The sequence below is a fragment of the Antechinus flavipes genome, chromosome 1 (assembly GCF_016432865.1).
Source record: "Antechinus flavipes isolate AdamAnt ecotype Samford, QLD, Australia chromosome 1, AdamAnt_v2, whole genome shotgun sequence".
Classification (NCBI taxonomy): domain Eukaryota; kingdom Metazoa; phylum Chordata; class Mammalia; order Dasyuromorphia; family Dasyuridae; genus Antechinus; species Antechinus flavipes.
The window spans coordinates 163,558,387-163,585,576 of NC_067398.1; the positions used below are offsets into that span (position 1 = coordinate 163,558,387).

A 27,190-nucleotide genomic window follows, 5' to 3' on the forward strand; every position below is an offset into this window, starting at 1 on the left:
AGGAGATGAGGGCGGCAGCTGTGTGAGTGGAGAGGAAGGGACATACATGAAAAAAGTTGTAGAGATAGAAATAACATGATTTAAATATAAATTGGATGTTTGGAGTGAGTGAGAGGAAGGAGCTAAGAATGACACTGAAGTTTCAAACCTGAGTGACTAAGGATTGGGCTGTCCTCAAAAATAATAAGGGCATTTGGAAGGTTGATGGGTTTTGGGTAGAAGATAGTTTTACTTGGACACATTCAATTTGAGATGCCTATAGGATATGCAGTTGAAATATGTAAATAGGCAGTTAGTGAGATGGGATTGGAACTTGGGTGCGAGTAGGGCTGGATATATAAATCTGGGAGTCATCTAAATAGAGATTGATAATTGAATCTATGGAAATGGTGGGGTCACTAAGGGAGTGGATGTGGAGAAAAGAAAGATTGTACTCAGTGCAGAACTTTGCAGTTACATCCATAATTAGGTAATGATATGGATGATGAATTCAGAAGAAGATTGAGAGAGCAGTTAGACACTCAAGAAAAGAACTAAAGAGGATCAATGTCCTCAAAGCCCAGAGAGAGCTCAGGAGGGGAGAACACTAGACGTTGTCAAATGAAACAAAGAAGAGAGAAGAGGGCATTAATACTGGCAGATCATTGGTAAGTCTGGAGGGAGCAGTTTCAGTTGAGAAATGAGACAAAAATCTTGACTGCATGAGATTAAGAAGAGAATGAGATGAGAAGTTGAAATGCTGGTGTCTTTTTAATGGTGGTTGGATGAGAAATGGAGGAGAGATATAGCATAGTAGTTTTTGAGGATGGTAGAATCTAATGGGAGCATTTGAGTGGTGCAATGGATAGAGTGCTGGACCTGAAGTCAGGAAGACTCGTCTTGCTGAGTTCAAATCCAGTCTCAGACATTTTCTAGCTGTATTTCCCTGGACAAATCACTTGATCCTGTTTACTTCAGTTTCCTCATCTGTAAAATGAGCTGCAGAAGGAATGGCAAACCACTCTGTCATCTTTGTCAAGAAAACCCCAAATGGGATCACAAAGAGTCGGACATCACTGAAATAATTGAAGAATCAAACCAAAAGAATCCAATGAGGTTTTATTTGGAAGGTAAAGACTTGGTTGTGTTTGTAGGTAGTAGGGAAGAGACCATTATACAGGAAGAGACTGAAGATTATAAACAGAGAATGTAAATGGGGTGACATGTAGAAGGGCTGTCTCTTCAAAGACTGGACTAAAGAAAGATATAGAAAAGGATGTCAGGGACTTGGAAGATAGGTAGAAAAGTGATGAGGGGGGCAAAGCAGTTCTTTGGAGATAGCTTCCATTTTTTTTCAGTATAGTGTGAGGATGGGAGGAAGAGTTGTAGTTGGAGACTTAAGAGAAGACAAAGCTTTGTTGAGAGTGAGATAAAAAAATCAAAGTTATTGAGTTGTTCCAGTTGTGTTTGCCTCTTCATGACTCTATTTGGGGTTTTCTTGGCAAAGATACTGCAGTGGTTTGCTATTTCCTTCTCCAATTCATTTTACAGATGAGGAAACTGAGGCAAGCAGATTGAAGTGACTTGCTCGGGATCACAAAGCTAATCAGTGTCAATGGTCACGTTTGAACGCAAGTCCTCACTTGCATACTCCGCAAGCAACAAGGTAAACATTAGACTTTTTACTTTTCCCTAGCACTTAGCATAATGACTGGAACATAATTATTAAATGCTCAATCACTGATTGACTGGCTGGTTGTTACTCCTACAGGTTCCAGGTCTTGATGTAACTAGTGTTGAGGGATCCTCACAAGCAAGGGCTCTGAACCTGGTATTCAGTGGTATGGGGCCTTATGAAGGAGTAATAACTATAAGTATCTAAGGTAGAATTTGAATCTAAGTGCTTTATGTATTCATTGTTTTTTCTATTTGTACCATTTTTTCCCCTATCTATAACAACTATCTCTCTCCCCGCCAAAAACAAAAACAAAAACAAAAACAAAAACAAAAACTCCTGCAGAGAATGATCCCTGAAAAGGATTAAGCAGAATTACCTAATAAAGCTTGATTATACCTGGTAACATGTTTACTGCTGATTAAAAAAAGTCATTATATCCTTTAACTTTATTAGCATGGCACCAAGTCCCAAGTTGGATTTTATTGTTTTTCAGTGTGAGCTTTATTTATATTGTCATCACTGAGTGCACTATTGTTATGGCTTTACTTTCTTTGCCCTGGCTCATTTCAAAAAGCTTTCCCTCTCTTTCTTTATATTTATTTTTCCTTTTTATGAAACAACAATCCACCTAGATACATTTTAAAAGAACTCTGCAACATCTTTGCCTTGGTATGAAAATTGATTTTTTCGATTTTGTTGTTGTTGGGAAAGGGAAGTAAAAGGGTTACAGCAGAATCCATCTATAAACATCTCTGCACTAAATCAAACTCTGCTGAAAGGTAACGGTTGTTGCCTTGGTGAGCCTCTGCTATTTGCTGATGCAGCTCATTGCAGTTGAAGGACCACAAGGGAGATATTCCAAGAGCCCTGTGTTCAAGCAGCTTTTGGAAAAAAAAAATCCATAAAAGAGTATATAGTTGAATCAAGCAATAAATTCTACAGACATACATACTGGGGTCATGAGAAGATATCAATAATACCTTAGTAACACATTAAAGGAACAATAAAAAGGAACTCACAAGGTTTTCCATTGTATTAGAGCTACTTTTAATTGCAACGCATCAAAGACATGGGTAAGCACGTAACAGTTGATGCTTACACATTGCTTTTTATGACCATTTTTTATTTTGCACTTAGCTTTTATCTTATCATCTAGAGCTTTGCATGTGAAACAGTCTTAAAGATAGGTTTAGAATCTTAGAAATATTTGCTCTTCCCTCTTTCCAATGACCATACTCACAGCTATTAAAGTGACTTTTCCTTATCCCAATTTTAATTTACAACTCTTTATTAGGTCTCAGTTGTGGTGTCAGCACTGTGCTAGGCCCTGGGGAAGAAAGAAACAAATAAAATTTTTGACACTTACAGTTTACAGCCCAACCTCAATACTGTTGTTCTCAAAACAACCAATTAATAAGTTTTATGTTCATACTTCTCATGTATTTAGTGGTTAGATGATGCTGTGGATGGAACCCTGGTCCTGGACTAAAGAAGACCTGAGTTCAAATCTAGCCTCAGCTACTTACTAGTTGTGTGACACTGAGTAAAGTCACTTAATCTTTGTGCCTTAGTTTCCTCATCTGTAAAATTGGAAAAATAATAGCACCTTCCTCCCACAGTTGTTTTGAAGATCACATGAGGTCACATTTGTAAAGAGCTTGCAAACTTTATTATCTAAATGCTATGCTGAAGATGCTGAGGATGATGATGATGAAGAAGCTAGTACTGTGTACTGAGAAACTATTATGTTTCTGGTATTTGAATATAAACTGTGAATGATCCAGAGAAGCGCCAGGAATAATCCTTGCCCTTGAGAAGCTTATGTTTTAATGAGAGACCTAAAAGCAGTAAGCAAGAAATAATCAGAGATTGAGACATGAGAATTCTCTGCTAACGTTCCCTCTGTACCTCCTTGGGGTATGAAAGTGACTGAGTTTTGAAGTTCACACTGACAGAGTGGAAGCTCTGACAGGCTCTACTGAGCTAAAAAAGCTTTGAGTTTGGTCCTGGCAAAAGACTCTATGACAAATGCCATTTGAGGACCAGTGGGGCTAAGTTCCATATAGCTGAATCTAGAACTTGAAGGAACTCCAACCCCTTTGTACTACAGATGAAAAAAAAAAAGCAACTAAGGCTCCTGGAGAATAAGACTAAAACATTTGCCCAGAATCACAGAAGTAATAATCCTGAGTTAGAATTTGAATTGAGGTTCTCTGATTACACAGCCAGTGTTGTGTTCACTATGGCAAGCTGGAAAGGTTCATCACCAGGTGGGCCACAGACTGATGATTTTTTCCCCATCCCTTAAACCAAGATGTTATTTTTGTTCAGTTGTGTTGTGCTCAATTCATGATCCCATTTGGGGTTTTCTTGGCAAAGATATTGAAATAGTTTGCCATTTCCTTCTCCAGTTCATTTGACAGATGGGGAAACTGAGGCAAACAGACTTAAGTGACTTGCCCCGGGTCCCACATCTAGTATATATCTGAGGCCAGATTTAAACTCAGAAAGATGAGTCTTCCTGATTCCAAATCTGGCCCTTTATCCATTTTGCCACCTCGATGACCTAGACTAAGTCATAGAGGAATTGTATGTAACCTGGGTCAGGAAAGGTACTATCCCCACTGATGATATCCTATATCCTCGAAATATAAGGATAAGACAGTTTCTTATTAAATACTCTTTTTTTACATGACACGTGCCCACAACAACCAGAGATCAGAGAAAAAAGATCTCTGTGATCTGAAATAAGGGAAGGTTCCCTGAAGAAAGTGGAACTGAATAATGAGTTTCAATCATGAGCCACGGAAGAGGGATTTTATCACGTACTTGTTATTGTTCAAGCTTTATTCTAGAAGAGGACCAATAACCTAGGAGGGTGCTTTGTGAGTGAATTAGATTTAAAAGAGACAGAACTGTGAAAAGTCATCAGCTTCGTTCTTTCCTTCTAAGTCATTATCGTCCAGTGGCAAGATATAAGTCAAAATGACTGCTGATGGTCCCATTATGTGTTAGGGGCAGGGACAGAGAGCAAGCCTCATTGGATTGAAGAACTTGCATTAGCTCTTAGTGACAAAGGTTGGCTAAGTGGGCTGGAGTCAGATTAGAAGGGCTTTCAAAACTATGAAAAGGAATTTAGATTGCAAGAGATAAGCAATTAGAGAATCATTTGGAAGTTCTTCAGAGGTGGAGGAGCATAATGAAAGTTATGCTTTAGGAATTTCATTATGCAAGTGGTGTGCAAGATGCATCAAAATGGCGAGAAACCGGTGACAGGGAGACAGTTAGAAACTTACATTAGTGCAGACATGGGGTGATGAAAACCTGGTCTAGGTGCTGACATTTGAAATCGAGGGGAAGGAATGCAAGAAACATTTTTAAAGACTTTATAAGTGGTTTTTCCATATCCCTTAAACTTCTTAATTCAATTCTACCCTAAGCCCCTTAATTTCATCAGCTACACTTCCCATCTCAGATGATTATATTTATTTTCTCATCTTTTTTTCCCCTCATTCTACTTCAGAATTTCTCTCTATCACTTTCTCCTCCCCTTTATTTCAGGAAGAGTTACACAACTCCTTATCTTCCAAGGCAAAGCTCAGATCCCATGATCTTTTTTTAAGACCTTTCCCAACAAATCATCTTTACTCCCCTTCCTCCTTCTCTCTCTTACTCTCTCCCCCTCTTTCTTCCTCTCTGTCTTTTAATAATTTCCCTCTTTTATTTGCATTTGCTCCTTTGGATAGTGCTAAAAATGGATTCAGGAAGACTGGATTTGAATCTTGCCTCAGAAAAAGATATATGCATAGGTAATTTTACAGCATTGACAATTACCAAATCTTTTGTTCCAATTGTTCCTCTCCTTCCCCCCACCCCCTCTCCTAGATGGCAGGCTGACCAATATATGTTAAATATGTTAAAGTATAAATTAAATACAATATAAGTATACATGTCCAAACAGTTATTTTGCTGTATAAAGAGTCAGACTTTGAAATTGTGTACAATTAGCCTGTGAAGGAAATCAAAAGTGCAAGTGGACAAAGGTAGAGGGATTGGGAATTATCTCTAGTGGTTCATAAGTCATCTCCCAGAGTTCTTTCGCTGGGTGCAGCTGGTTCAGTTCATTACTGCTCTATTGGAACTGATTTGGTTCGTCTCTTTGCTGGAGATGGCCATGTCCATCAGAATTGATCATCATATAGTAGTGTTGTTGTTGAAGTATATAATGATCTCCTGGTCCTGCTCATTTCACTCAGCATCAGTTCATGTTAAGTCTTTCCAAGCCTCTCTGTATTCATCCTGCTGGTCATTTCTTAATGAACAATAATATTCTATAATATTCATATACCACAATTTATTCAGCCATTCTCCAATTGATGGATATCCACTCAGTTTCCAGTTTCTGGCCACTACAAACAGGGCTGCCACAAACATTTTGGTATATACAGGTCCCTTTCCTTTCTTTAGTATCTCTTTGGGGTATAAGCCCAGTAGTAGCACTGCTGGGTCAAAGGGTATGCAGATTTGATAGCTTTTTTTAGCATAGTTCCAAATTGCTCTTCAGAATGGCTGGATGTATTCACAATTCCACCAATAATGTATCAATAGTACTTACCTTTTTTGCCTTAGTTCATCTGGAAAATGATGAGGTTTGACTTGTTGACCTATACATTCCCTTCTAGTTCTGAATCTATGTTCAGAGATCCCTTGTATTTAATTAAAATTTTCTATGACCCTCATAAGTTGGCATCCCATTTTTACTCCTTCCTTTTCAACACCAAATTTTTGAAAACAATAATCTACACTCTCTGCCTTCATTTCTGTCATCACTCACCTTAACCTATTGGAATTCTGGCTTCCAGGGCTATTGCTCTCTGGAAAGTCACTATTAACCTCCTGAGGATCACTTGAAATGGCATATTCTAGGTCATCATGTTCCTTGAACACTCCAACATTCGATACCATTGACCATGGCCTTCTTCCAGAAACTTAAGGTCACTGATGTTTGTGCTCTGCCATCATTCTTCTTCCCCTCTGCTTGTTATTTATAATCATGTGGGCCTTGGTAGGTCCTTACACCTCTGATTTGACTTTGTGTATCCCATTATCCTCAAGGTGAGTGATAGAAAGATAGAGGTATGAGTCAAAGATGATGCAAGGAAGTGAGTCTATGTGATGGAGATAATAATAATGAATCCAGTCTGCTCTGTGATTCAGCTGAGAGATCTACATCCTTCAATAGTATGAAAATGGGGAAGTATAGAGGTAAATAGCAGGTAGGTGGCCCAGTGGATGGATCCCTAGACCTGGAGTTAGGAAGAGCTAAGTTTAAATTCCATTTTAGACACTTGATAGTGTGACCCTGGGCAAGTCACTTAACTCAAGGACACCCTTAGTGTCCTTATCTGTAAAATGATTTGGAGAAGGAAATGGCAAATCATTATAGCATCTTTGCCAAGAAAGCTCCAAATATAGTTATGAATATTTGGACATGACTGAAAAACAAATAGAGGTAAATGGATTTGTGAGAAATGGATGCATTTTGTTTAAGACAGGTGGAATTTGAGGTGACATATAGAAAGTCAGCATAATATATAGACATATAGAATGGAAGTAGGAAGTAGGAAGTAATGAATACTGGATTTGCAATCAGAGCACCTGTGTTTTTTTTTTTTTTTTTTGAGCTAGTCATGTGACACAATCATTTAACTTCTTTGAGCCTCAGTTTTTTTTCATCTATAAAATAGAGGAGGAAGATAAATGATCTCTAAATTCTCTTTTCATATTATCTCATGATCTTGTGATTGTACCTGTGCATAGCTATCAGGTAGATAGAAATTTGGGATTAACTCCTGAGAGGAAGGGCTGGCTGGAGTTATAAATTTGGAAGTTATTTGTAGAAATGATCATTGATGTCAAGAGAATGGGTGGAGAGGGTACTGAATGTGAGAATCTGGTAAGACTGAGTTGAGTGACAGATTCAAGATAAGAAGGAGAGCATGGAGAAGGGCAATATTATATCATTTTCATGTACCATTATCTTTCCAATAAGGCAGAGACTTAAAGAGAAGGGTAGAAGAGGATGATCAATGGTATTGTGGGTTGCAGAAAAATAAAAAAATGAAGACAAACAAAAGATCAATGAGATATTTGGAAGATCATTAAAGGCTGTGAAAGCATTTTCCATAGAAGGTGTAAGTAAGAGAGCTAAGATAGGAGTGAGTAATTGAGGAAATGGAGGCAGTGAATGCAGACTATTGTCTTCCAAAATTTCATGGTAAAAAATGGAATTTTATCAAAAGAAGTTCATTTCAAGTTATTATATTTTCAAACATGTTTGTAGGCAGAAGAATCTGCAATGAGTGAGAGAATAAAGCAGTAAAAAAAAGTGAAAAGTGATTGAAAAAATGATGATTGAACCAAAAGGAATAAAGCAAGGAGCATAAGCAGAGAAGTACGTGGCTCTGTACTGGAAACATAATTTAGTAGATAAGGAAAGGACCTTAGGTCATTTGCTGTCATCCTGCTATCTCACTTGTATCTGACTTTTCATGACCCCTTTTTGAGGTTTTCTTGGTGAAAATATTAATCTGCCATTTTCATCTTCACCTCATTTCACAGATGAGGAAATTGAGTCAAAGTTGAGTGACTTGCCCATTCAAGGTCACGCAACTAGTAAGTGTCTAAGGACAGATTTGAACTCAGGTCCTCCTGACTTCAGGCACAGTGTTCTATCCACTTGCCACCTAGTTACTCTACCCATCCCATCTCCCAACTGCCATCATAACATAATAAATATAGAGCTGGAAGGGAATTCAGAAGCCATTTAGTGCATTGCCTTCATTTTATAGTTAAGCAAACCAAGTTCCAAGTTGTTCAATGAATTGTGCAAGGCCACGTGGGTAGTTTGAAACCAGGTCCTCTGAGTCCGGAACAACTGTTATATAGTGAATAAAATGCTGGACTAGGTGTCAGGAAGATTTGGATCCAAAGCCTGCCTCTGATGCTTTCTGGCTGTGGGACCATGGTGAGTCACTTAACTTATCTAAACTTGAGGCTGTCTAAACATAGACAGCTTGTCATCTGCTCGGTGCAGGAAATTGCCAAGCCTACAAATCGGAGATCTGGGCTAGGGTGGATTTTAAGGGTTAAAACTGGAGGCACTGGGACTAGTTAGAAGATTCTTGCAATAGTCAAGGAGGTAGCTGATGATGGGTCAAGGGAGTGACCGTTGAGAATGGAAAGGAAAAAATGATTGTTCCTTTGTGTGAATGATACACAAGGTTTGCCAAGCACTTTTCAGGGCTGCTCATCTACCTTTGGTGTCCACCTGCTTACCCAGCTCTTACCTGTGGCTTGAAATCCGTGGCCACATCCTAGTAAAGCTGTCTCAGCAGATGGCTAAACCAGGGTGAACAAACACATAGGTTAGATAAAAGGATGTCTTCCCTAAGCATGTATGGGTGAGAATTTGTTCCAATAGCCATGGAGGCGCTAAAGCAGGAGCTGTGGAACACTTAAAGTTTGGGCAAGACATCAAAAATATCAACTTCATCCCCTGTATTCCAAGTCAGTTCGGTTGTCCTGACTTTTGTCCTGCCACTGGACTTTGGTGATTCTAATGGAGAGAGTGAGACTGATGATTTTGGATTTTAAAATAATTTAATTTATGGAATAAAACAAGCATTTTCATAATAGTACAATAAAAAGATAACAGTACAATAAAGAGATTACACAAAACTGCAAGTCTACCATACACAATTTGCTGCTATTCCTTTCAAATATAATATAAAATTTCAAATATAATAATTATTTTGTACTTTTTTTTTCTTCCCTCAGCTCCCCTATCCCATCCTAGAGAGGTTATCATTAAACACCATTTAAATAGGTATATATGTACAATTATGATGACTTTGTGCAACTCTGCTTCAGTTAAATCCAATGTATGCATAAGTCAAGACATCATCTCATTCTGTCATTGGACCTCTTTGAAAAATGAAGGATGAACAATACTATAAAAAAATTGAATAGGACTTGATGATGAATTAGACAGACTTGATGATGAATAAGGGTAGGTGGGATGAGGATGGCATCCTATCTCAAATCAGTTGGGATGTCAGTTCTTTCAAGACAAGTGATCATGGTTGAAAGTATCCTGCACCCACCAAAAAACCATTGGTGGACAATTCATCTTAGACAGTGTTACTGCAATTATTTATCTGCTCTGTCTCTGACTTGGATTCCCTAGATGCTTTGACCTGGACTTAATTCTCATTTATATTCAATCTTTACCTTAGTCATCATATGCACAGACACAAACACAGATATTTCTCTGATTTCTCATTTCTTACTCTAGTGTTCTTTTTTCCTAGGGCTCCAAATTTAGCACTTTGTTGGTCTTGTTTTCCTACTTACATAATAATTCTCTAAAGGACCAGTACATACATGAATATTTTAGGTCTCAGGTCTAATGTTAATGTAGTTAATGTAGAGAAAAAATTCAAGTATATATGGGTTCATAGAATCATAGATTCAGAATTGAAAAGAATTCTAGAGATCAATGTTGAAGAACACAGAAATTAGGTGAAAATATATGATGTATGTATATCATTTCCAATTATTCTGGATGACAGGGTAAAGAAAAAAACATTATCAGGCTGGAAAAATGGGTATAAACAATAAGTTGAAATTTAATAGAGGTAGATATAAAGTTTTGTATTTTAGGTTAAAAAAACAATTAGCTGCACATGAATAGAAAGGGCAAAAGCAGTTTTTAGCAGTATTTCATTGGAAAAAAAGACTTACACTTTTTATTACCAATTTAGGATAAGCCAGCCTCATGATCTGAGGCCCTCCCCAAATCCCAGAAAATGTAATATTAATATATAGTGAAAGAAATTTAGAACCTAGATTAAAGGGGTAGATGACTCCCTGTTGGGGGGCTCTGAGGCAGTTATTTGTCAGTATGACATAAATAATAAAAAAAAATTTGTTGTTTTTCCAGGACATGTAACTGGGACTCTTGAGACTTGTTAAACTTGTGGATGGCCATCCAGTTCTTATCATTCAGATGGGAGCAAAGAAGAGCTCCAGGAAGATCATAGGAACAGTTGCTCAAAATTCTGAAGTTCTGGGTGAGAAACTGAAGATCTTGGAGGGGCACAGGTTCTTAATCACTGCTGCCCACTGGAGGCAGGGGCTTTGGAAGAGAAAGGTGGATTGGGAAAATGAGCAGCTTGTTAAGAAGAAATCTGGGAAAAGAACCTGAATGATGGCTTAAAACGAAGGGAGTATGGGCTTTTGACCAGGAATGGAGTGTGCCTAATGAGGACTGGTAAGAACAGAATTGGCTGCATGCAAATCTCATTAAGAGGGTTCTAGACAGAAACCAGAGGGGAAGGAAAAGGGCAAGACTGCTTACATATATCTGCCAATCCAGCTACCATAGAGAGAAGCAGCTACAATACACGAATAAGAATAACATTAGGGAGGCCCAGTAATTCACAGAATGGAATCAATAATAAAACCAAAGAGCTCAGATGTCTATACCCAAATGCACAAAGTACAGGTAATAAAACCAAGTGAACTAGAAATCTTAATGCAAGGACATAAATTCATCCTAGTAGGTATCTCTGAGGCATGGTAGGCTGAGTTTCATTGTTAGAATATGACTATGAAAAGTATATTTCTTTCAAAAGAAAAAAAATAAAGAATAGATTAAGGGGCCAGAATAGTATGTTGTATATTTGTTGTATATTCATTGTATATTAAATATATTCACATAATGAAATCCAAGACTTCAAGGGTGGAGGACTCTGTAGCAAAGAACAATAAAGGGAAAAACAAAAGTTACAACATTATAGCAATATGCTCCTATTGTCAATAATAGCTGGTCTTTATATAGCACTTGAATATTTGCAAAGCACAATTTTATCCCTGTTTTATAGATGAGGAAATGGAGACAGAGTCAAGTCATTTGCTAGAGTCATAGAGTTATTATTAAGTGGCTGAGGCTGCTCATAAGTATATATAATATTGGAAAAATGCTTATTCAAACACATAAAAACATGCTTAATAAACAATAAAAAAAACCTTTTTAATGATTATTTACACTTCAAAAAGGTAGAAAAAGCATGGAAGGAAATACCTATTCTGGATCTAATTTTGATTATGAAGAAGGAGCTGGTTGCTCAAACAGAAGCTGTGATAGAGGTAACAAAATATGAGCAAAGTCCAATATGCCCTAAATTTTAAAGGAACAGATTTCAAAGGGTTCAGAGGAAAGTAAAAATCTTATGATTCTATAAGGTGAGTGGACCCAAGAAGTCAGGCAACTCTCAAGATTGAAACTGAACTACAATTAAAAATAATTCTACTGAGAGAAAAAAAAGCAGCCCAGGAAGCTTGCTAAGTAACTTAAATTTGTAAAAAAAGATATAAATAGAGATAAAGTATTTATTAAGGGCTCACTATGTGAACACTTTGCTGAACACTGAAGATACAACTATTACCAAAAATCATAGTCCCTGCCCTCAAAGAGCTTACTTTCTAATTTAATTTAATTTAAATATATGTATGTATGTATGTATATAATTTTCCCTGGTTACATGCAAAATTTTTTCTTTTACATTTGTCTTTAAAATTTTGAATCCCAGATTCTCTCTCTTCCTCCCCACACCCTCCTATTGAGAAGTCCTATGTGAAGCTATGCTAAACATTTTCTAAAAGTCAAGAGCTTACTTGTTAATGGAGGAGACAACACTTAAAGGAGAACTGGAAAGGGAGGAGGGAAAAAGCTGTGAGGGGTCAAAGAGGTGAAGAAATCTGGAAAATAAGTAGAATTGAGAGCAAAGTGAGTGTGGAATTTGTTGTTCAGTTGTTTCAGGCTTTTTAGACTTTAGGGTTTTCTTGGCAAAGATACTAGGGTAGTTTACAATTTCCTTCCCTAGTTCATTTTGCATAATAGGAAACTGAGGCAAACAGGGCTAAGTGACTTGCTCAGGGTTACACAGCTAGGTAGGGTCTGAGGCCTTTGGACCCTGACTTCAGATGTAGCTTTCCATCCATTTCCCCCCAGCTGTTCTAAGCATGGCATGGACCCTTGTAAAATTGTGGTCCAGGGCAAGGACTCCCCAAACAGAAGACAGATTCAGTGACAAGGTATCTCCAGGTTGAGAAAGCTGCTAGCAGGGGGATGGATAATTCTGGGGAGAAAGGAGATACACAAGGAAGCTAGAATGGAGACTCGTGACAGAGGATGAATAGACAACAATACTGTGGTAGAATCCTCTAAAAATAGTTTTAGCTTCAGGTAAGCTCAGATGGACTGAGCCGTGGCTGGTGATGAATACTGAATACAGGTTCAGTCGAACTATATCCCAAAGTACTAAAGAACTGGCAAATGTGATTGCTGACCTGCAGTGAGTAATTTAAAAGAAAAGATTGTAGAAAATGGGAAAGGTATTGTAGAGTCAGAGAAAGGTCAGTGCAGTACCGTTTACTAAAAAAAAAAAGGGGGGGAGAGAGAAGAGAATGTGTTTTATAAACTATAGATCAATGAAATTTACTTTGCTGGAAAAATTCTAGGATAAATAAAGAGATGATTTGTGAACCAAGAGAAAAGGATGGTGACTAAGAATGAGCTTAGATTCTTCAAGAATAATTCATGCCAGATGAATTGTATTGCCCCCTTCTCCCTCTTTTTTTGACATACTATATGGATTAATAAAATGCTGTGTGAATACTATATTTTCAATTTATAATATTGGAAAGATTTCAGCAAAGTGTTTGATAGTTTCTTATGTTATCTTAGTGAACAATGCATACAGCTACAAACTAGGGTAGATGGGAATATATTTAGGTGAACTTGGAACTGGTTAAATGGTGGAACACTAAGATTAGCCATTAATGAGTAGGTGTCAACTTGGAAAGAGGTCTGTAGGGAAGTGTTCCAGTCATCTGTTCTTGATCTTGGCCCATTTAACATTTTTATCAATGACTTGGGTGATGGCAAAGATTCATTCAATTCAATTCAGCCAAACATTTATAAAGGGTTTATTGCTTAAGGCATTCGTGCTAGATGCTTGTCAGTTTTACAGATGTCTGGAAGCTGGGAGGGATAACTAATACATCAGATGACAGATTTAGGGTCCAAAATGGTCTCGAGATGGCAAAAAAAAAGTTACTTATAATAAGATAAAATTCAGTAGAAACAAATGTGAAGTACTACTTGTGAATTTTTTTTTTTTTTTTTTTTTTTACAAATCACTGTTAAAATTTTAGTTTTATGAAGAAGGTATGACTTGATAGCTGTTTTCATAAAAAAAAGCTGAGAGTTACAGTGTTCTGCAAGTTCAATATGAGACACAGCAGGGAGAAAAGCTTATATAATCTGCCTTGAAAGGAAGGTAAGTAGTATGATAGAACTGGAGTTCAGGAAGACATGGGTTTAAATTCCACCTATTAATCTTACTGCTTGTCATATACATCTCATTTGAGCCTAGATTTTCTGATCTACAAAATGGGGGCGATATGGAAATGGAAATAACAATACCTGTTCTACCTACCTCACACACAGTTGTTGTAAGGCTCAAAGTTAATGCTTATAAAGTACTTTAAAAACTTCAAATTACTAGACTATTTTTTCCCTAAAATATTTAGGTACAACTGAAGTCTTAGAGACCACTCTCCACTTCTAGAGTAGGTAGAGATAATGTAGTTTAAAGGGTAGTGCTCTGGCTAGTTAGGAATGATGGGGAGGCTGAGTCCTGTGAGCCAAGTTGTCAGCTGTCCTATAAAGACTAGCCCTGGCACATTCCCAGATAAATCCCAAGACTGGCCACTACTTGTATTGACCTTACAAAAGGTCCCTTACCTAGATCTAGGTAGAATTTCTGGGGACTAGGAAGAATGTAGCTGCATTTTAAGGCTCTCCAGGACTCATTTCTGACTTGGGCATTTTTCTGTGTATATCCTCTTAGATTGATATTTGCTGTTATTTTTGTGGTTGAGTCAGTTAAGCCTGTCTCTCTGTGACCCCATTTGGAGTTTTCTTATCACTAGAGTGATTTGCCATTTCCTTCTCCAGCTCATTTTTACAGATAAGGAAACTGAGGCAAAGGTCACGCAGCTAGTAAGTGCCTGAGGCCAGACTTGTATTCTCAAACAGTGTTCCACCTTACAATCCTGCTGGGCTAATATATGGGAAATCAACCTGGAGAGACGTGTTCACACTGTATGTGCTAGCCAAATAGTCTACTTGCTGTACATTCCTGACATTCAATCTTCTGTGCTTCCCCTGAGAATCTCTAGCTTCTCTCAAACCTCTTCTCAAGGACAAAGACTTTTCATTCTCCTCTTATGTACCACTTATTATTTATTCCCCGCCCCTTCCCATAGATTTTAAATTCCTTGAGGGACAGGACTGTTTCATTTTTTTGTCTTGCTTCTCCCAATGTCTAACATAGTATCTAGAACATAATGGATACTAAATATAAGCTGACTGAATGAATGTCTCCTTCCATGAATGTATCTCATGTGCTTTATCGGGACTTGGTAACTCCTCATTGTCTTTGGTCCAGACTTTCCTGAGACAGCCTTGGGATACATCTACTCTGTAGATTCTTTCTAAATTCTTGGCTTATTGGGGTTTGTGAGTCATAATAGGAAGCTTAAATTACAAAAACCTTAACCTGTAATGGGCTGAGGCTCAAGTGATGCACTGAGGTCCCAAGCCCGTGAGGCTAAATAGTAATTGGACCATACTCTATTAATATATAAGCTTGGAGAAAGAATAGCCCCAGCCCACTCTTTGTGCAAGTCCTGATGTGTTGTATAGGAAATGATGATTTTGGTGGGTGGAGGCAAGGGAGTAGTAAGGGAAGTGGAAAGAAAGACTGCTGGCTGGTTTCTTGTCGCAGCTGCCCATATTACTATTGCAATCCCCCTTTACCTCAAAAAGAATAAAGATTGAAGATTTTTCCTTTAACCTGAATTCCTGACTCCAGGTGATTTTAAATACGCAGTCATCACATTAAAGTCACTTTGGGTGGATTCCTTTTGCTCTAGGAATGGATATGGATAAGGGAATCAAGCTCAACTACTACAATTTAGATACTCAATTCCAGACTGGATTGCTTTATAGTTTCTTGCTCCCCCTACTTCAGTGTGCTCTGTTTGTGTCTGTGGGTCCATAGTAACATGAGGAGTTACCTCGTCTCACATCAACACTTTTAAACTCTTCCCTGCCCCAAGGGTAACCCAAGGAGAATACCAAGAGCAACACTCTGGGGGCTGCAGCTACCCAGCATCTCTTAGTCTCTCTTTCTCTCTCTCTCTATTTTTTTTCCTCATCAATGATGATAATGATGATGATGATAGGTAGTATTTATGTTGTGTCTACTCTGTGCTAAGTGCTTTACAAATATCACCTCATTTGATCCTCACAAATTCCTGAGAGGTATTAGTTATTATCTCCATTTTATGGTTGAAGAAATTGAGGCAAACAGATTAAGTGACTTACCCTTGTGGCCAAGGTGTGCTCATGCTATTTAACACATTTTCACTCATCTGGTTTTTCCTTTCTCCCCATTGCCCTTCAGAGTCCAACTCTGCACTTACCAACACTCATATACCAAGGTACAATCCATCATTCCTATATAAAATGCTCCTAAAATGATAAGAGCTGTGAATGGCAACACCTCTCTGCCAGCCCTAAAATGTACCAGTCTCCTGCCCTCTCCAAAATCACTTTATGGTGATTTTGTATTATTTCTGTATACATTTCTGCTCAGTAGGTTATAAGCTCTTTGAGAGTCAGGACTATTTATCTTTGTGTTCCTGGCACTTTGCACAGAGTCTGGCATATAGTGAGTATTCAAAAAATGTCTTTGAATTGAATTGATTTTAAAGAGGGATATTAACAAGAGAAAATTATAGTCTTAAATTTTTTAAATTAATCATCACATTTATTGGCACCTATTAGATGGAGCAGTGGATAGAGCACAGTAGATGGAGCTTGGAATCAGGAAGACTCATTTGAGTTCAAATCTCTCTTCATACACTTATTGACTATACGATCTTGGATAAGTCACTTAACCTTGCTTGCATCAGTTATCTCATCTGTAAAAATGAACTGGAGAAGAAAATAGAAAACCACTCCAGTATCTTTGCCAAGAAAACCTCAAAAATGATCACAAAGAATTGTACATGGCTGGAATAAATGAATAATGACAATAAATTGTGTGGTTGGCTCCAAAGAAGAGATATGAAAAGATACTTCCTAATCATATCATAGCAAAGCTGGGAGAAAAATCATTGTATATATTTTCAGATAGTTTTTCAATAAATTTATTGGTTTTGCTCAATGTCTTTTGTTTTCTTTCTTTTCTTCTTCTTCCTTTCTTCTTTTTTCTTTCTTCTTCTTCTTCTCCTTCTCTTTCTTCCCTCCCTCCCTTCCTTTCTTCCTTCCTTCCTTCCTCCCTCCCTTCCTCCCTTCCTTCCTTGCTCTCACTCTCTCTTCTCTTTCTTAAAATTACCTGCTGGCACAAAGTGCTTGATAAATGTTTTGTCTATTTATTCTTCTGGTAGATGCTAGCCTCATTGCAAGCTTACAATTGAATTGAGTAGATAAGACATTGATAAATTAAAATAAAAAGTTATGTGCTATAAGTGCCAAGGAAGTGGTATAGATATTTTAAAATATACTTGTGCCATAAATTGATTCATTTAAAGTGTGGATTTTTTGTGGGGTTGGAGACAGGATCAGTCCAGGTAATCATAGGAATCTCCAGGGATGCAGATGACATAGGGAGTTCATTAAGTTCTAATTATTCAATACTTTACAAATCATTAATAAGACTTAGTAGTCTTTCTTCTGGCCTATAGAAATACTAAGCAGGCCTTAAAAGAATGCTTATCATCCTTCTTCCTTCTTATATTCAAAAGCCAAATTATCTTATTTTGTAATTGCTATGCTTCTTGAGGAAGTATAAATTAGAGAGAAAATACTGGAATATAAATTAGAGAAGCCTCTCTAAAATATGTTTAAATAGGGATAATAATAGAGAAACTTATGCCAAATAAAAGAATGAGTTAGCTGGTGTAAGTAGAAAATAACTTTTTTCTGTGCTTAATTTGCCACATTATTTTTTTGCTCTTTTCAAAGACAATTTTTTATTAAGATTTTTTGTTTTAATATCACCCATGTAGCCTTTCACTGTCTCTTACAGAAAGAGGCATCTCATATATGGAAGACTAAAAAAAAATGGAAAAAAAAAGAGAATCCCAATTTGGTAAAAGTAACCAAAACATTGAGAAATTTTGAAATTATATTTGATGTCTCTACCTCTGGAAAGAAGAGAGGAAGGTATCCTCTCATTCTTTTTCTTTCAAGTCAGCCTTGGTCATTGTAATTTTATAGAATTCAATTTAGATTAGATCATTTGCTACACTGTCTTTCATAGAAAGAAATTATTTTGAATGATATGTGTTTCCTACTTTATCAGACTTTATAGACCATTTTCCTGCCTTTGAATCCAGAAAAACACCCTATGCTACATGAGATTTGGAGATACATATTAGGTAGCTTTTGCTTTACTTTAAGTCTTCTTGTTTTCAGTTTACAAATTTCCAATCCCTCCTGTAATTTCTCAAATTATTTGCTTCTGTTCCTTCCCTATATGTATTCTCTGATTGGATTCCGTACCTTCCAGGGGCAGGTGGGTGATATAATGAATAGACCTAGAGTGAGGAAGATCTGAGTTCAAATGAAACTTGAAAAGCTTGCTTGAGCATGTCATTGTTGACCTCAGTTTCCTCAATTATAAAGCAAATACCAAATGGGGCTGTTGTGACAATCAAGTGAAATAATATTTGTAATGCACTTAGCACAGTACCTGGGTATATAGTGGGTACTATGTAAATTTATTATTCCTTTCCTCCCTTCCCTTCCATTGCCTACATTCATGCACCCAACTTTAATGAAGGCTCAAATTCCCCATTCTCTTGTCAATAAAAATTTCCTTTCCATATTCACTACCAAAAATGTTTGGAAAATCTCACTGAAGGTTGCTTGGTCCAAAGCTCCAGAGCAAGAAGAAATCCCAGCGGTCCCATAAAGGTCCATAGAGTTATTGGTACATGCCTGCAATCATTGAAGTCTCTCTCTCTCTCTCTCTCTCTCTCTCTCTCTCTCTTTCTCTCTCTCTCTTTCTGTCTCTCTCTCTCTCTCTCTCTCCTTTCCCCCCATAACCCCAAACCCAATCTGTCAGACCCCAACCTCACCTGTGCAACTGAGTTAGGACAAGGTGTGTAGGGGAGCTGGCCCATGACCATGGCTGTGAAAGTGGCCACTACAAACGGACTTCTTGACAGACTGGAGTTTTGGGAAACAAACTACCTTAGGGGTAGCTCGATAGAGTGAAGGGCCTGGAATTAGGGAGACTCATCTTTCTGAGTTCAAATCTGGTCTCAGTTATTACCTGTGTGATCATGGGAAAGTCATTTTCTGTTTGCCTCAGTTTCCTCATCTGTAAAATGATCTGGAGAAGGAAATGGCAAACCACTCCAGTATCTCTGCCAAGAGAACCCCAAATGGGGTCATAGAGAGTTGGACACTCCTGAACAAACTACCTCAGAAGAATAATAACAGCACCCCCACTCCAAGTGTCAGGATTTCATGCCAACTTGAAGGTTTGAAATCTCTTCTCTATCCCCTAGTTTTTCTACAGTATTCTACTGTATTTTACTCTTCTAGAATTGGATGTTCTAGAAAATGAAGAATCCTCGAGTCTTGGGTCTGTAAACTTGTTTAATGTTTAGACAACTAAGTTTTAAAAATCACAAGTTTGCTTTGTGATCCAGTGTATTTTATTTTGTGCATTTAAAAACATTATTCTGGGAATGGAGCCATAGACCTCATCAGACTGCCAAAGGACACAGGACATACACATAAAAGGCTAATCTCTTATATTAGGGAAGGGGTTAGAGGGATTATGGGGGCCAGAAGAAAGTTGGGGGACATGATGGTGATAGAAGGAATATGGTCCCAGCATGATGTGGATCAATTCCAGAGAACAGAGAAAAAAAAAAAAATTGTTAAATTATTCTTTGGATAAAGTAAGAATTCCACAAGAGGAATAATAGAGTCAGGAAGCTAGACCAGAATCAAGTGATTCAAGTCTTAAGAGCAAAATGTCTGAAAACAGGAAATGTTTGTACTGAATAACTTTAGAAAACCCTATTGAGGCCCCAGCTAGTTGACTATCATTTGTGTCCTCCAAAATCTGCCTATGTTTAAATTCTTTTGTGTTGGTATTATTTAAACTGTGACCCTTCCTCTCTCCCTGGAAAAGAATGCAACTATGAGGTCTTATGTGAGATCAAATAATTAAGTACCTATTTTATCATTTTATTGCTTGAATATTTCCTTGGGGAGCATAAGCAGGCAAACTTTTTAATTGGAATATTTTTTTTTTCTAGACTTGCAGAATTGCTTGGGTCCCTCTAAATTTTCCCTCGAATAACTTTTAACATTCTGCTTTGTCTCTGCAGTTGCCAAACAAACAATCCTCACCAGATATCTAAATAAAAATAGCTTCCAGACACTCAGACTGCTAAGAGAATTTGAGCTCAACATGGACGATGGGGGAAGTCATAAATAAAGCATGATCCATGCTGCCCTGGTGACCCTTCTCATACCTCTGAAAAGTATCTCCCTGTAGTCTCATCTACAAGCTGGATATTGTCAGGGCTAAGGGGGTGTTTTAATTAATGAAGAACAATTAATGCCAGTGGGAAATGAAGCATGTGATCATTAGCTCCCCCAAGAAGAAATCTGTTTAGGAAATATTACATAAACAAAGAAATAAAAGAGCACACAAATCTCTACTTGAAACCTATATTCATTCCCTAAGTAAAAATAAAACTAAAAAATGGAAACATAAAACTGAGTCTGTGTGTATGTGTTTGTGTATGTGTCTGTGCTGGTGCAGGCTCACATGTATCTGTGATTTCAGTGATCTGGCTGTTCTCTCCAATGAGGCTGAGTGTTTCCTATCCTTCCCATCTCTTATCTGTGGCTTCCCATTTCATTCCCCCCTCTCCCATCTTCATAAAGAGTTTACCTAATGTGCTGGAGCTTCCAAACTCTGTCTGAGAGCATACCAATGGAGGGCTTCAATTGTCTCGTGCTGGCCACTTGACGAGCTAATCTTTTTATCCTATCATTTGTTTATCTGATGATATACTTTACTATTCTTCTTCTCCGACACTCCTCATTGGTCATGTGTTACAGGTAACAATGTGAGTGATTGTCTTTTAGGTAATACTCATTCTGAATTTTCCAGAGGCTGCAGGATTCCATTTCTAACAGTCCCATAGCATCAGTAGAATACTGATATGTGTGGGATAAACTGAATGAAGAATGGGAATATGGCCTTGAGACTTTACAATAATAAGTTGAGCTATAGTTAAAAAAAAAAAAAATAAAGTTGCAGGTGCTCTGTTGTCTTGGAAGAACATTTCTCCTGTTACCCATCACCTCAGCATCATTTAAGTACTTCTTTTAAAGACAATGCTGGCTTTGGGAATTCAAGTAACAGAATTCTCTCATCCAAGAGTATCAGCTTGTAGAGTAGTTCTCTAGGGAAATTTAAGTTGAGTTTCTTATTTACTAACATTCTTTTGTTTCTGGAATAGACTTCCATGTTTAGAGTGTTCAGGATGGATGGGAGCTTCTGGTCTATTTAATTTTTTTTTTTTTTTTTTTTTTTTTTTTTTTTTTTTTTGCGGTTTGTACTTTGCTCTCTTTTATTGACACCTTGTCTGTTAGGAGTTGCCCTTTCTCTTGATTTCATAACAAATTCCTTTTCTCACCTTGATTGTTTTTGTGGTTGCTACTGTCCCACACTAGTATTAAAAATGTAAGCCTTTGTTTCTAAAAGAAGTTTGGGGGGGGGGTGACTAAAGGAGTTCTTAAAAACAATTCAGATTGCTTTCTCCTCCTATATAACTCTAGTTCTGTCATTGCCCATTTATCTGGTCCATATATAGATGTTGATAAACAAATTCTATAGATTGTCCATTTTGTTATAATTAGGGAAATTGATATTTTTCATTTGCTTGGTCTTCATTCCATGAATAATCAGGTTAAATTCTTTTGTGTGATTACAGATATCTTTGAGGAGCCTTTGGATTTGATGCCATCTGCATAATGCCTTCAGGCAGAAGGATTTGGGGGGATTTTTGTCAGAAGGACATCATGCCCTTCATAAGATTTAATAAACAAATTTCAATTCTGAATTGATATTGCTATTGGCTACTACCTCTCTTTATTTGTTCAATAAATCATATGCTTTCTGTCTAAGGCACTTTTTAGAATACTTTGAGCTTTTTATTATGGAAATTGTTTTGCTGTTGTTCAGATTTTTTGTTGTGTCCTACTCTTCCTGACCTCATTTGGGCTTTTCTTGGAAGAAATATTGGAGTAGTTTGCCATTTCCTTCTCTAGCTCATTTTATGGTTGAGGAAATTGAGGCAAATAGGGTGAAATGACTTTTCTAAGTTCACACAACTAATAAGTGTCTGAGGCCAAATTTGAACTCAGGAAGATGAATCTAAATTGTTTAAGCTTCTGTATATAAATATTATAATGTTGATTTCATTCATACTATTCATTACTCAAGTTTCATTTTCAATTATTTAAATAGATCTAGATTAAGTTGTTTCATTTGCATGCCATTTATCTCTGTTCTAAAATATCAAGAGTAGGACTGAACAGAATGATTTTAGGGATGACTTTCACATCTAAATAATCTTTTCCTATATATTAAAATGGAATCATTTTCAGTTTTTATGGAGGTATGTGAAAATATGCAATGGTTCTCACATCCAGAGCCTACAGATTCTTTTCTGAATCTATTTGTGATGATATTCATGTCATATAATTTATACAATTTATATTCCTTTCATTCCTCTTTCTGAACCCATTCCTTCTGATCTATTTCTCATCATCCTTACTTAGTCCTATTTTTACACTGAAGTTATGAAATATCAAAGTGTAGTTGATTTAATTTGAATAGTTCCAACAAGTTCTCCATAGATGTTTTCTACTTCTTCAGCTTTTGCCAAGTGTTGCATAGTACTTACTAATAGTACTGCACTACAAATATTTCATGGCCCTTGAAATAATGTTTCTTGTGTGTCTGTGTGTGTGTACATGCTCACATGTATCTGTGATTCAGTGATCAGTGTGTGTGTGTGTATTGAGAGTTATTTTTATTTTACTTTTCCTATAACCTTTGTGAGAATAATTTCAATATCCTTCCTCAATTCATTTAGCATTTACTTAGTTCATTGTGATTTGATGGTTTTCAATAATTTCATTCATTGATTAAGCAAAATAGAATTAAGTTTAATTTAGTTTTGTTAGTTAATGCTGTTAGGATAAGAGTTATGATTGAATAACCATTTATTGATGGCAATACCCATGTATTAATGATTATATTGCTTTAAAATAATTAATAGGGTAGAGTTATAATATTTAGATTTATAGTTTGTAATTTAGGTCAGTATTAACTTGGGGTAAAGATAGAGATGGAGATAGAAACTTCCTGTCTCTTTCCCCTGCCCTATACATTTTCTGTGTTCCAGAAAACCAGTTTCTCCATTTTCTATGCTTGATGTTCATGACACACAATGGAAAGTCTCAGAATCCTTTTGAGTAATCATTGACCAAATAGTGGTGTAAGAAAAAGAGTCATCCTTGACCAAATATGAGAGTTCTTTCCTCTGGTTAAATATGAAAGTTCCTTCTTTTAGCAAAACAATAGAATTCCACTTTCTCCCCAACCAATCTCGTGGATCTCCTTCTTCTGGAACTAACCAAAGAATTGTACCACCTCAATCTACCTCAATTGTTGTAAAAAAGGTCAGCCCTGAATTAGAGGAGTCTTTGACAGCAGAGAAGAGTCATTATCCATAATTCCTTAGAGACCATTGGTTTCACAAAAAAATTGAAAAGCTCAAAGTCCTTCTGCCGCAGTATCCTTTTGTTGTAGATTCTTTAAACAGCTATCTCTATCTCTGTGTGTTTCTTATCTGTCTATCATTTATCTATTATCTATCATTATCATTCTTTATGGATCACTATCACTTTCTATCTCTTCACTACCAATCTATCACTCTCACTCTACTATCACTATCATCTCTATTACTTTCTGTCTTTTATTCCCTTGATTAGATTGTAAATGTTTCAAGGACAAAAATTATATTTTGTTTTCCTTTGTATCCTCAGCTCCTGGCTCAGTGTACTGCATCTATGGGAGTTTGATAAATGTCTAGTTGAGTTGAATTGAGAAGAATTGATGTTAAGCTTCTATAGAACATCTGAACAGTTCACTCATCATCAAATGTTATATAATTTTAGAAGCAACATGGTACAGTAGCAAGAGTTCTAGATTTGGAATTCAGTGACCTAGGTTCAAATCTTTTGTGTGACTTTGAGCAAGTCACTTCATTTCTTTAAAGCTTCATTTTCTTTCTTTGTAAAAATGAATCCTATGACTAATATGGCACCTTACTGCTCAAAAAAATGCTTCTATATCCTGTTGTTTGATCTGTGGTTGTTTGACTCCTGTTCCTCACTATAGATTCTATGATCTTCCTCTCTGGACAGTTATATTGTCACTTTCCAAGGGAGAAATCTCATTGAAATGACTTGGTTTCCTGTCCACATTTGAATAGTTGTTGTTCTCAATGCCTTGTTTCTCTTTGTCTGTTGCAGATGACACAATACGTGACCAATATTAATAGTTGTCAGGAAGATGCAGAAGTAATAATCTAATCCATAAATGGTTCAAAAAGAAGCTGGACAAGACCTAAAGGATCGTGAAAAGGGTCATTTTATCTTTTTAACTAGAGCAAGGGGAGAAAGAATGGTGAATGTGAATAGAGAGTTTGAAGGGTAGAATTTGGGGGGGGATGAATTAGCTCCTGCGGATTTTCAGTAAAACAGAAGGTGAAGATATCTGCTGGGAAAGAGATATAGGTAGGGGTGGAGATTAGGGCTTGAGGAGTAAGGAGAAAGTTTGAATATCAATGATGTGTGTGTATCTGAGAATCATAAATGAATAAAAGAAATGCTGTACAACTGAGGTTAGCGAACATAAAATTGTTCATGCTGACTGGTTCCATATTTTCTGACTTCTGGTGAAGAATTTTGCAATTTGGGAGAAGGCAAAAGGTGGAGATGGCCCCAGGGAGGAAGTTTAGTAAAGTTTGAATAATGACAAGAGGTCAATGACTTCAGAAGTAGAAGACAGTGTTTTGTTGAGTTGATTCACTAATAAAGTCAGGGTGGATTTCATCTGTTAAGGAATGAGTCTCTGTGACTTCTTCTGCCTTCTCTCATTCAGACTTCTAGTTACCATCTATATTACCACAATCAATACTGGAAGTAGAGATGGGGAAGAGAGTAGGTATTTATTAAGCACCTACTATGTGCCAGACACTGTACTAAGCACTTTACAAATGTCATTTCATTTGATCCTTACAAAAACCCTGGGATGTTATTACCATCCTCACTTTAAACTTGAGGAAACAGGCAAATAAGCCACATGGCTAGTAAATGTCTGAGTCTGAATTGAATTCAGGTCTTCCTGACTTCAGGCCCAGCATTGAACTATTCACCATTCACTAACTATTTGCTTGCTTCACAGCTAGAATTTAAAATGAAATCAGGAATAATGGCTCAACTTGCCCAAATATATACATAAGTAAAATCTACATTGAAGTTGGTGTAATTGTAAGTATTCAGAATGAATTTCAAGATGATTTTAAAAGCTTTTACACAGAAAAATTTACTTCTAAATGTATATAAGTAATCACAAATATACAAATTTATACTCTCAACACATGGGAGGTATAATTTCCCTCCCCTTTGAACCAATGGGATTAGGAAGGAAAAGGGATTAGTTCTTGTAGAGCACAGTCCCAATTCCAAGTCCCAAACTTTCCTTGAGCTCAAGTTCCAGGCATCCTGGTTTCTTAACTCTTTTTTGCCTGATGTACTGGATGGCAGCACCTTCCTCAATACTCATTTTATACTATCACAATCATAGGATTGACTAAATGGTATAGAGACTATGAGATTTTTACTATTTTTACATAGTAGAACAAAATAGAAGCTTAAAGGCTATCTCAAGTAAGTAGTTTCCCTTGTACATGATAAAATCACATCACATTCCAGAACAGTTTGGCTACATAGACAATTTTGTTTAGTATCCATTGAACATCAACATTAAACGAGTTATTAAGCAGGGATACATGCTCATCAAAGGTATTTACCAATGCCTTGGAGATCATTCTGTATATAGTTTAAATAAAAGAGGTATACCTTACAAATAGTGAGGGACTTCAGGTTCTCTTGTGTGAAGGTCAGTTCATGACAAATAGATCCACCTAACAGTTGACACAGGAAGTACTGAATGGATGAATAAGCTAGACTGCGTAGTCTATTAAATTCAGACCTGTTGAACATGGAGTAGAAATGGAGGGTGAGCTGGGCTTGGAACTGCATAGGAGAAGATCAGGCTGGACTTCATTTGGGAAGCAGTGTCACACTCAATGATCATAAATTGCTCCATATTGCAAATATCCCTCATTTTAAGGCCAGTATTCCCTGATGATGTTTTGTCGCTAACAATAATAAAACAATTCCTCTCTTAGAAGGATCAAAAAATGGTTAATTGAAAAGACAATGGAAATGGGATTTCTGTCTGATGAATGATATACAAGCTATTATTAAAGACATACATGAACATGACTAATATGGCCATATGTTTTATGTGACTTCACAAATATGATTGATAATATATTACTTCTCAATAGGTGGGGGAAGGGCTAGAGGGAGGGAGAGAATTTAGAACTCAAAATTTTTAAAAATTAATGTTAATATATATGTATGTATGTTTGTATATATGTGTATGTGTATGTATATATTATATATTTATGTATATGTGTATACATATGTATATATATGTTTTCTTGTGCAACATGATAAATGTAGAAATATATATATATAGAAGAATTGCATGTGTAACATATTTTGGATTGCTTGCCATCTAGGGGAGGAGAGAGGGGGAAAGGAGGGAAAAATTTGGAACACAAAGTTTTACAAGGATGAATGTTGAAAATCATTTTTGCATATATTTTGAAAATAAAATGTTATTTTTTTAACAAAAGAAAAAAATGGGAAGGAGATCCTCACCACAATCCTATACTCTTGTTATACTCGTTTTACAGATGGAGAAAATGAAGCCCAGTATATCATAACTAGTAAATATATCTGAAATAGATCTTCTAGATTCTAAGTTCAACAATGCTTTCATCATGCTGCCTACCCTGAAGTGGATAGAAGGTTAACCTTAGTGTAAGGAAGAACTAGTTTGGAGTCCTACTATCTGATACATACTGATTGTATGAATCTCAAGTAAGTCATTTAGCCTTTCAATGCCTGAAGCTAACTCTCTAAGA

General features: G+C 36.7%; 1 long non-coding RNA gene across 2 annotated transcripts in view; it reads right to left on the reverse strand.

The window, feature by feature from the left end:
- Positions 1 to 2,704: 2,704 nt before the first annotated feature.
- The window catches only part of LOC127558994 (uncharacterized), a 35,431-nt gene continuing 10,945 nt past the window's right edge, over positions 2,705 to 27,190 (reverse strand). The window contains exons 2-3 of one of the 2 annotated variants that reach the window (XR_007953052.1): positions 26,052 to 26,184; positions 2,705 to 2,984 (exon numbers count right to left, since the gene is read on the reverse strand). This is a non-coding gene — a long non-coding RNA (uncharacterized LOC127558994). Of the gene's footprint in view, positions 2,985 to 9,348; positions 11,473 to 26,051; positions 26,185 to 27,190 lie in introns of those variants that run through there. The other variant, XR_007953051.1, reaches the window with a different exon arrangement.